Below are 11,930 nucleotides of genomic sequence, written 5' to 3' on the forward strand. Positions count from 1 at the left end.
CAATAATTCTCAGTGTGCCCAGCTGAAGCGACAATTGTTAAAGAAACGTTTCTGGACCAATTTATAAATGACGCTGCAGTTTCTGAGTAGGGCGTTAATTTGTAAATATTGGATTTTATTCTTCATATTGCATAATAGGTTTGGTTAACTTGTTTACCATATCCAGTGTTTATTTCAGACCTGATGATGCTAAAGAAGCTATTGACACCTTATATACAATATGGAGAACAAAATACAATAAATAAATTAACATTATACAGAGTAAATGCAACGTGATTGGTATTGGTTGTTTCAAATGGCACTGAGCACTATGGGACTTAACATCTGTGGTCATCAGTCCCCTAGAACTTAGAACTACTTAAACCTAACTAACCTAAGGACATCACACACAGCCATGCCCGAGGCAGGATTCGAACCTGCGACCGTAGCGGTCACGCGGTTCCAGACTGAAGCGCCTAGATCCGCTCGGCCACTCCGGCCGGCCGATTGGTATTGGTTCAAATTATAAACAGTTACCTGCATACCATCACTTTTCTATAGATAAATGGAAGATAAGATTCTTAGAAACGTTTTTATACACAGTGAGATAACTTTTTAAGTGCTCACTTCAGATTGTGTGAGGGGCAGGACGTATAACTAGTTTAAATTTCGTGTAGTGCCAACACACACTCGTGTAATTTCACGTACTACATGGTGTATTTATTCCATTCCACAGACTGTTAAATGCTTATATCATTCAGTACTGGCAGCAACGAGAAAGGCACAATATCTATCGATCTGAACCAACACGATCCGACCAGAACTAAGGTTGGGGTGAGTCCTTACAATGTTATCGTACTGTGAATCACTCAGATAAAACAGCTTTGCACCAGCAGTAGACAGAGATCACCCTATGACGATCGAACTATATTATTTGTATCAACTAAATTATTATATAAATACTGACTAACCTTCTGTTTTCTCGCCTCCTCTGAAAGCTTGATAGTTTCATTTAACTTCTCAAATTCTGTAAATTTCTCAACATGTAATGATTTAAGATGACTCTTCAATGTAATGTTCGTGCGCCCATTTCGCGAATATACTTTGTCATAGATTTTGAATTTGGATCTCAAATCATTAATCTCAGCAAAATAATTCAAAATAAGACTTGTTTTTGGTTTCATTATTGCACCCTTAACTAACGCTACGCCACAAAACTGTTGACTACATAAAAAACACTATACAGTGTAGTAGTATTACACAGCGGCCAGAAGACTAGAAAAGATCAGTATTCATCCCCATTCCAAAGAAGAGAAGCTGTAAAGAATGCTCAGATTACCGAACAATCGCACTTATTTCACATGTTAGCAAAGTTATGTTGAAAATCTTACAAAATAGACTTCGCCAATGTCTAGATCGAGAGCTACCAGAAGAACAAGCTGGACTTAGGAAAGGAAGAGGAACTAGAGGTCAACTTGCTAACATTCGGTGGATTATGGAAAAAGCGAGAGAATTCCAGAAAGATGTGTACCTCTGCTTTATTGACTACGCCAAAGCTTTTGACTGCGTCGATCACAACAAATTATGGAACGTACTGAAAAACATGGGTGTACCAGATCACCTCATTCATCTGATACGGAGTTTATACCTTGACCAAGAAGCCACGGTGAGAACTATGTATGGAACAACGAAATGGATAAAGATTCAGAAAGGGGTCCGGCAAGGCTGCATACTATCATCGTACTTATTCAATCTGTATGCAGAACATGTTATGAGGAATGCGAGGCTAGATGAAGGAGAAACAGGAATTAAAATAGCTGGAATAAATGTAAACAACCTCAGGTACGCGGATGATAGGATCCTGTTAGCAGAAAGTGAAGAAGAATTGAGAACACTCTTACTGAAGGTGAAAGACGAAAGTGAAAAGGCCGGTCTTATGCTGAATGTGAAGAAAACGAAAATTATGGCAACTACACCTACCAATTCGTGGGATATAGCAGGAGAAACCATGGAGGTAGTGACCACATTCAGTTATCTCGGTTCCCAGATCTCTGCTGATGGCGACTGCAGCCATGAAATCCGGAGACGCCTGTTGCTCGGTAGACAGGCGATGTCAAACCTTGACAAGGTTATAAGGTCCAGAGACATAACACTAGCAACAAAGATCTGTATTGTGAGGGCTATGGTCTTTCCAGTTGTGATGTATGGATGTGAGACCTGGACCATTAGAAAGGCTGAACGGCGAAGAATTGACTCCTTCGAATTGTGGTGTTGGAGGAAACTTCTTAGAGTTCCATGGACTCCAAAGAGAACCAACAGATCAATATTGGAGCAAATAATACCAGATTTCTCCCTGGATGGTCTAATGTTAAAACGAAATCTGACCTACTTTGGACACACAATGCGAAGGCATGCCTCGCTGGAAAAACATTAATGCTGGGGAAGATTGAAGAAACTAGAAGAAGAGGACGTCAGAGGATGAGATGGATCGATGGCATCACAGAAGCAATGTGTTCCAACCTGGAAGGTCTACGGGAGAAAGTGCAAGACAGGAAAAAGTGGCGTGATTTGGTTCATGGGGTCACGAAGAGTCGGAACCGACTAAACGAATAGAGAGAGAGAGAGAGAGAGAGCGAGAGTATTACACAGCAACACAAAGTAGGAAGGCGAGCGACAAAACGCTACACTTTCCCCGGGATGCACAGAGATCACTGCTTAATAATCCAAGAAACGCAACAATCGCTACTGGCACGTGTCAGCTTGCTGCTAGACCACCCAACAAACTCCCGACTGCGCAGCAGCTGGCGCGATGGGGCAATAAGTGCGCGCATCGACAATGTCACCATTGTTGAAATTTCCGATATAAAAATTCGGAACCGGATGCGGAAGCGTATGTGAAACAAATTTGCGGAACTGCCGCAGTTGCGGAAGCAGAGATCTGTCGCATCACTAAATTGCAGACATGGTTGTGTTCGTGTGTTCGTCTAAGCCCACACCAACGTACTCATTCTGAATGGGACCCATTATCCTCTTTGCATCAGCCACTGCCATTTCTCCCGTCTGAGATTTCTTAGGGATTTCTCTGCTGTGTGTCCTTTTACTTTCTAATTACTGAGTTTGTATTCTAGGGGGCCATTTCTTTTGTTTAGATGACTTTTTTTGAATTGTCCTTATTTGATATTGGATGAGAGGATAGGTCGTTGAATGTTCGATCGTTGTGGTTTGTGTCCTTGTCAACTAGCATGTCTCTGCCTACTGTAAACACTGGAACATCATCTTGATTGCAGCCTAGTGCTTCATCGCAATGTTTAAGAACCATAGTATTTTTTTCCCAGGTGTCTTGCTACCATTTAAGGTCTGGGGATTAATCTTCCCTGGAGAGACCTGTTTGAACATTTCGGCAGGGTAGTCGTTGGACTCTGTTCGTTCGTCAGCACGCTATGTGCAGTTGAATCATGATTCCCCGACGTGATATGTCAGGGCATTGACAATACCCCGTTCACTGTGATGGGGCTGACAAGTCTGCACATATGTCAGTCTTTGTTCATGTCGCACGTCGTCTGTGGTGGTGAGTGCGTAGTTTTCACTTTGTATGGATTTTACACCGGTGCAGAGAGCCTTAAGATTATCCGCGCATCCACACAGATTCTTTGTTGCTCATCGTAAACAACAAATGCTTTGAAGGCTTGAACCATAAAATACGACGAAATATGCTTATGAAGGTCAATTCAATCATTTCGCACACAACTGTCAACATTGAACTGATTTTTATCTGTCCATTTCTCCCCAGTAAAATGTAAAACCTTGCCATAAAGCGTTAACGCTTGTTCGATGAAATCGGACCCTAGATAAAAGAAGGATGAATATGCACACAGGTCGCAACCACAAACCAGCAAAGCTAATCGCAGTTGAACTAGAGTGGAATATAGAAAGTTCAAGAAACCGCCTGTTTTTCTCATAATCTGGATACATGTTTCAACGTCTCGGATATTAACATAACTGCATTAACAAGGAAATCATATGCCAATCAGTGAACATGCGTGTGACTGGGGCCTCCCGTCGGGTAGGCCGTTTGCCTGGTGCAAGTCCATTTAGTTGACGTCATTTCGGTAACTTGTGTGAAGTTGATTGAGACAACAAAACATCCTGTTTACGAAAGGAGAAAATCTCCCACACGGTCGGGAATGGAACCCAGGCCCTTCGCATGGAATTCTGCAGCGCTGACAGCTATGGAGGTGGACATCCGTGAACGTTATCATCTTATAAATGTCTCCTTTCCAACAAACGATCGTCGAGTTCAAACAAATTCAGTCTGTCATATCCGAACCATAACGTAGACATCCTAATCTGAGCTTCCATAGTTGTATAGCCATGCTGTACTCACAAGCTACAGCGACACACGGCCAGCGAAGCGCCCAACTCTCAGCGAGCTCCACGCTGTGCAGCGTTTAGCGAGACATGTCAACACATCTGGGAATAACGACATGTAGCTGATACTGGACGTTGATTTACATCGGTGAGGATAGTTGAAAATTTGTGCCAGACCGGGATTTGCACCCAAGTCTCCTACTTACTAGGGAGATGCACTGGGCCAACCGGTTACAATGCCTATCGCAGCTGCGCGGATTACCTGATCACGCCAATCGTCACACCCAAATTCTCCAGTTATCCCCACGCTACTGACGTACTGCCCCTGGCCGTTATTCTCATTATTTGCGAGATTTCACTGATTCCCGTAAGAGTTCAGGCGTGGTGTGCAACTCCACTGAATGGCTCATTGGCCAGTCTCGCTTTAATTACATATGTGGTATCTGTTCTTTCGGACATGTCCGAAAGAACAGACACCTCATATACACATAAAATATGTTTTTTTCAGACGGATAAACTGACAGGCTGCTTGAATTTACATATGTGACGGTATGATTTCCTAACTTCACGTCCAGATAACCCGGAAACGGGACACCGTATCGAATATTTTCTTAACAATTATTTGAAACACAACATCCCCTGCAACACCCTTACAAACTTTTCAGACTGTTTCTGACTAATCTGCATAATCAGTCTGGATTTCCGTGTGCCTCCAGGTCTCTTCCATGTGTAAAATCATCTTCATGGTTCCAGAATGAGATTTTCACTCTGCTGCGGAGTGTGCGCTGATATGAAACTTCCTGGCAGATTACAACTATGTGCCCGACCGAGACTCGAACTCGGGACCTTTGCCTTTCGCAGGCAAATGCTCTACCAACTGAGCTACCGAAGCACGACTCACGCCCGGTCTCACAGCTTTACTTCTGCCAGTATCTCGTCTCCTACATTCCAAACTTTACAGAAGCTCTCTTGCGAACCATGCAGAACTAGCACTCTTGAAAGAAAGGATATTGCGGAGACATGGCTTAGCCACAGCCTGGGGGATGTTTCCAGAAAGAGATTTTCACTCTGCAGCGGAGTGTGCGCTGATATGAAACTTCCTGGCACATTAAAACTGTGTGCCCGACCGAGTCTCGAACTCGGGACCTTTGCCTTTCGCGGGCAAAAGTTTGGAAGGTAGGAGACGAGATACTGGCAGAAATAAAGCTGTGAGACCGGGCGTGAGTCGTGCTTCGGTAGCTCAGTTGGTAGAGCATTTGCCCGCGAAAGGCAAAGGTCCCGAGTTCGAGTCTCGGTCGGGCAAACAGTTTTAATCTGCCAGGAAGTTTCTTCATGATTCTTAAACCAAATATTACGAAGATTAAATGACGATCTGTGCAACCTTTTCAGATTCTCTAAGCTACCTACCCACTTCAAGAATCTAACATGCTACACTCTGTCCCTTGGAACGCCAGTTTTGTTATTCATGATGCCGAATTCCTCCTGAGCAGCCCCCCTCCCCCCCCCCCCCACCCAGAGATCGAATTAACCTCTGGAGTTCTTTATCCAAGAGGTTTATATCATCATAAGTAGAGCATCATGACCTAGGGAAAAATGAATCACAGCTCTAGTTTCCCCTTGCTTTCACCTTTCTGCCATACCAGCCATTTTGGCTGTTACTAGAAGGATAGATCAGTGTCGTGGAGACTGTTGCTCTTGCAACTACTGAAAAGGCTACAGCTGTCCTCAGACACTATGTGTCTGTCTGGCATCTGCACAGATACGCTTCCATTGTGGTTGTGCCTATGATACGGGCTCCTTTGTCACTAAGACAGAAGTCACCCCACCTCGACAAGATCCATGTTATGTCCCAGCTGGGGACGCTTAAGTAAAACTGAGAGACTTTCCATGGTTATGCAAGTGGCTACGGAAGCGGGTCAGTTTGGGCTGGCCAGGCGAAATTCGGTCGGGGGCTACCTGTTGATACAACAGCTACTGTCCCCAGGGTGTCGAGATGCATGTTATGGCCAAGTGGAGGGTCCAGACATGCAACAAGTGACCACGGAAGTGGGTTAGTTTGGGCTGGCCAGGCGAAATTACATCAGGGGCTACCTGTTGATACAACAGCTACTGCCTCCAAGGTGTCGAGATGGTTCCTGCATGCTACGGCCAAGCAGAGGGACCAGACACACAACATAACAGACTCAGCAGAAAGTCAGAGGCACTTTGGCCTGGGAGATATGATAACTTCACGCCTGATACGTGATTCTGTTGTGGCCCAAGTGGCAGAACCTGATGCTTTAGCAAATCTCAAGGATAGTCCAAGTCCATATGAATATTCCGCATTTTAAGTAAGAGGAATTGCAGTCTACCAGGCACCTCGTCTGAAGGGCTACATACTCGTATGGCTGCCTACGAGTGGCGTGCAGCTCGAGTCCAGGTAAGTGATGTCGCTGATTGGATTGTTTGGACAAGCTCTTTGCTCCCTGAATCCGCCCGTGTGGACAGACACTGCTGCTGTGAAGCATTCAGTGGACGCTGGGTCCACTGTGTGGTACTGCACGCCTCGGCGTGTTCCGTCCTGTGCTGCTGGCAACCTATACTCAACATTGTGGGCCGCCGCCGGCTGGTGTGAGCTGCGTCCTTTCTGAGTTACTGCAATCACCCGCAATACGCTGCTGACGGCTGCTCCTCTCTGCAGGCCTTCAATTGCTTACGTTTAGGGGACTTGGTTCTCTGAGTGTCATCATGGTTGCTGTAGCTAATCAACAATAAATAAATGTTTTAGCAGACACTGCCACGTGTCCATTCACCACTCCATTGGTGTGCCGCCCAGGATGGTGGACTACCGGCCTCTTGACCTCTGCAAATCCAATTCCACCACCCACCATAGACGTCCAGTCTCTATAATTATAAAGCCGTCTCGTATCATATATTAATAAAATTCCTAAAAATATGATTTTCGGTGTTAATATTGAAAAAAGTTCTATCTCTCTCCGTTTTCAGTCAGATACAAAAGATCTTCAGATGAAGTACTGCATGTTCAGTAAAGTTGAGGGGCCTTTACTGGAAGCTGATAGCCAAGAGTGGGATCGCTAGGCTTATGTAATGTCTAATGAGGATATGTGGTTCTGCCTTGTGCAGACACAATTTTACTTCTTTTACTGCCCGCACATGTTGCGGAGAAGTTTCCCCATCTTCAGCGGGTTTTATTTATTATCTCTTGAACAATATACAATGAATTTGTTAATTATGTTTATTCACCAAGTTTTTGATATTCTAGGATTTACATTTCCATAAGTATTGACGGAAATACTAACATGAAGAGTAAATGTATTTCAGTCCGTCCCGTTAGCTGAATGGTCAGCGCGTTGGAATGCCATGCACGAGGGCCCGGGTTAGATTCCCGGCTGGGGCGGGAGATTTTCTCCCCTCAGAGACTGGTTGTTGTGCTGCCGACGCGCAAGTCCCCCAATGTGGCATTACACTCAATAAGACTTGCACTTGGCGGCCGAACTTCCTGTCTGGGAACTGACGCCACACGATCATTTCCTTTTCAGTGTATTTCATATTGACGTTCACAAGTCTGTATGGTATTTGTAGCACAGCTATGCTTATTGCCTCCCCGCATTTCATCTACAGCTAAAAAGCGTTTATCAGTGCTTTGTCACCGAGTGAGGTGGCGCTGTGGTTAGCACACTCGACTCGCATTTGGGACAACGACTGTTGAAACGTGCGTCCGGCCATCCTGATTTAGGTTTTCCGTGATTTCCCTAAATCTCTTGAGGCAAATGCCGCGGTGGTTCCTTTGAAAGGACACGGTCGACTTACTTCCCCGTCATTCTCTCATCCGATGGGACCGATGAACTCGCTGTTTGCCGGCCGCTGTGGTCGAGCTGTTCTAGGCGCTTCAGTCTGGAACTGCGCAACCGCTACGGTCGCAGGCTCGAATCCCGCCTCGAGCATGGATGTGTGTGATGTCCTTAGGTTAGTTAGGTTTAAGTAGTTCTAGGGGACTGATGACCTCAGATGTCAAGTGCCATAGTGCTCAGGGCCATTTGAACCGTTTTTGAACCTCGCTGTCTTGTCCCCTCCCTCAAATCAACCAACCCGCCAATTAATGTTTCATCATGTACTTTCTCAAATTTTAGACCTAATATGGTATTATCGATATTTTTTATATTGCGCTACTTTCATTATCTTATGTTGTTTTGTAATTAAGGATTTGCTGTTATACTCTTTGGATAGCGGTTTCTAGGTTACACTACAATTTCTTCGAAAAATGTGTTGAAATGTAAGATGATTGTGATAAGGCTTTGTGGAATGTTGATTGGGGAGGGGGGGCAGATTATGCCTGTAGAAGTGTGTACTTACTTTTTGTACATCTTGCGTTCTCGTGCTTGTAAAGAATGTTTGAGCGGAGATTCATAATGCGCACTGCTAGACGGGCTGTGGAGGTGTTTTTGTATGTGTGTGTTTGCGTGTGTATGTTTTTGCTTCTTTGGTTGTGTGTGTCTGTATGTTCAAACGGCTCTGAGCACTATGGGACTTAACATCTGAGGTCATCATTCCCCTAGACGTAGATCTACTTAAACGTAACTAACCTAAGGACATCACACACATCTATGCCAGAGGCAGGATTCAAACCTGCGACCGTAGCAGCAACGCGGTTCCGGACTGAAGTCCCTAGAATCGCTGGGCCACAGCGGCCGGCTGTGTGTGTGTGTGTGTGTGTGTGTGTGTGTGTGTGTGTGTGTGTGTGTGCGTGTGTGTGTGTGTGTCTTGTGTGCCTGTGTATTATGTGTCTTGGTCTTCTGATACTTCCTTTAGAGTTGAGAACAGGATTTGATTGTATAGTGCTCTGAATTCACTTATCAAGGGGAATCACACTTCCCTATTACATATTAGGAAGCAAACAGGGAAAAGAGTAGAGTTTCAGCCAAAAAATGATAATTCTCTAATGCCATTGTTGTAGATATAAACAAACAGGTCTCGTGGGTTGCAGCCATAGAGATAAAGGTTTGAGTCGTTAAAGGAAAGGATGATAGGAAACAGAGAAACCATAAGGGAGTGCGATGTAACCCAGCCTGTCGTATGAAGAGAAAAGACGTAGAGAAAGGTGGAAGGGAATTCCTCATCTAGTGAAGTGGACTAGTATGGTGAATGTTGCAGACGGAAGGATTTACAAACATTGTGAAGGATTTCATTGACTGCGAGAGGGAGACGTGAAGTTTCATTGGGATATGATATGGAATGTGTAAAAGTGTAGAGAGGGAAAAATAAGGTTGCCGACTCGAGTTTTTGGTTAGCATAGGACAATCAGAAATGTACGGCGTGAATGTGAAGTAGTAGGAATTTTTTGATGAGATATTAAAAGTGTTGTGATTTGGCAGGAGAGCCAACACCATGTTACTAGAGGAGGCCTAAAGGCACGGGTTTTAGCTCACGCAGGCTGGCGGGAGGTCTGGAATAGGACAAGGAAATTAGACTTTAGAAAAATGGACGTATCTGGTGGAATACTTAACTTTAATCCATTAATGATGAACATCGCTCTTTACGGTACATGATTCACAATATCAATAGTAACTGAATATGGCGCCTTGCTAGGTCGCAGAAAATGACGTAGCTGAAGGCTATGCTAAACTATCGTCTCGGCAAATGAGAGCGTATTTTGTCAGTGAACCATCGCTAGCAAAGTCGGTTGTACAACTGGGGCGAGTGCTAGGAAGTCACTCTAGACCAGTTGTGTGGCGGCGCTCGGTCTGCAATCACTGATAGTGGCGACACGCGGGTCCGACGTATACTACCGGACCGCGGCTGATTTAAAGGCTACCACCTAGCAAGTGTGGTGTCTGGCGGTGACACCACATTCCTCCCCCTCAAATCGGCGTACGGTTGCGTGGGGAGGACCCCATGTTGACGTATGCGACGAGGTGGGGAGCCTAACGACAAGGGAGGCTGTGCCACCCGCACGCTGCCATTCGGACCGAGGGGAGCTAGGAAACCCCTGAAAACCTGCTCTAGGGTGCACGCCGACATGTGGTGTATGCGCCCGCTGAGAGACAGGACGGGCCGAAGGGTCGACCTCCATCGGGCCGGGGCACCCGAAGGGCGAAGACGACAAATAAATGGTTCAAATGGCTCTGAGCACTGTGGGACTCAACATCTTAGGTCATAAGTCCCCTAGAACTTAGAACTACTTAAACCTAACTAACTTAAGGACATGACACACACCCATGCCTGAGGCAGGATTCAAACCTGCGATCGTAGCAGATTCGCGGTTCCGGACTGCAGCGCCAGAACCGCACGGCCACCGCGACCGGCGCGAAGACGACACATGGTCCGGAGGGGGCAAGATTTCCATGTCGGTGGACACCTGGTCCCGGGAAGCGATCGGCGGCGCGTGACCCAGGGAGGCGCCCGGCGGCTGCAGCGAAGCGTCCGCTGCGGCGTTCGCCGGCGGGAGAACAGGCGGCGGCGGCGGCGCGCCGCCATGGGGCAAAATGGAAGGCAGCGTCGGTAACACCTGGGGCTGAGGCGAGCCTTTAGATGGGTCCCCAGGGCGCTGACCGGACGGCACCGTCGCTGAAAGCAGACGGCGAGCGGGAGAGCCCGTGCGACGACAGAGGCGCAGCTGGTTGAGATGCCGGCCCACCTCGCCAGAGGCCCCCAAAACCTGATACATAGCGCGGCCGAGGCAGCGAAGAATGCGCCCTTCGAGCCAACACCGTGAACCTCGATAGTAGACAACCTCGCCTGGAGCAAATGCAGGTGTCTGCCGCTGCACAGAAACCTGATGCGGCGGATGTAGCGAAGACATCAAGGTTCGACGATGACGACCGTGAAGCAACTCAGCCGGCGAGCGACCATCTCGGGGCTGAGAGCGATACGAGGACAAAAAGAGCAATAACGCGTCCTCCCGAGAATGCGACGCTTTCAACTTCAACATCTGTGACTTGAAAGTCCTGACCAATCGTTCAGCGGCACCGTTTGACTGTGGCGAAAACGGCGCGGACGTCAGATGTTGAATACCATTGGCCTTGAAAAATGACTGAAATTCTGCGGACATGAATTGTGGGCCATTGTCGGAAACAATAGTCTGTGGAAGACCTTCAATGCAAAGTATAGCAGATAACGCTTGGATGGTGGCAGATGACGTCGTGGAAGACATCCGGACAACAAAAGGAAAATTACTGAATGAATCTACCACAACCAACCATGGAGCATTCCAGAATGGACCAGCAAAATCGATGTGTAAGCGTCGCCAATGGGAAGTGGCTTTTGGCCATGCAAAGAATTTCCGCGGTGGTGCTAACTGTGGTTCGGCACACACCATGCAAGAAGAGCACATATTCGTAATCGCGGCATCGATTCCGAACCAAGTACAGTGCTGACGAGCAAGTTGTGTCGTTCTCACTATACCCCAATGTGCTTGGTGGAGAAGCTGTAAGACAGAGGACTGTAACGAACGTGGGACCACGACCCTGGACTGATCATTATCAGAACGCAACAGCAAAACACCACGTCGAACAAAAAGTCTCTCCTTGTGAGCAAAAGATCGGCGAACCAACGGGTCCCCGATCTGTGACTTTGACAAGGGCCAT

The 11,930-nt window shown here is 46.5% G+C and overlaps 2 non-coding genes across 2 annotated transcripts; one reads left to right on the forward strand and one right to left on the reverse strand.

Moving 5' to 3' along the window:
- Nucleotides 1-5,165: 5,165 nt before the first annotated feature.
- On the reverse strand, nt 5,166-5,240 carry Trnar-gcg. The gene has a single exon. It is a non-coding gene; the product is annotated as a tRNA-Arg (tRNA).
- Nucleotides 5,241-5,575: 335 nt separating this feature from the next.
- On the forward strand, nt 5,576-5,650 carry Trnas-cga. Its single transcript has one exon. It is a non-coding gene; the product is annotated as a tRNA-Ser (tRNA).
- Nucleotides 5,651-11,930: the final 6,280 nt, after the last annotated feature.

This window comes from Schistocerca americana, chromosome 3 (genome assembly GCF_021461395.2).
Source record: "Schistocerca americana isolate TAMUIC-IGC-003095 chromosome 3, iqSchAmer2.1, whole genome shotgun sequence".
NCBI classification, from domain to species: Eukaryota; Metazoa; Arthropoda; class Insecta; order Orthoptera; family Acrididae; genus Schistocerca; species Schistocerca americana.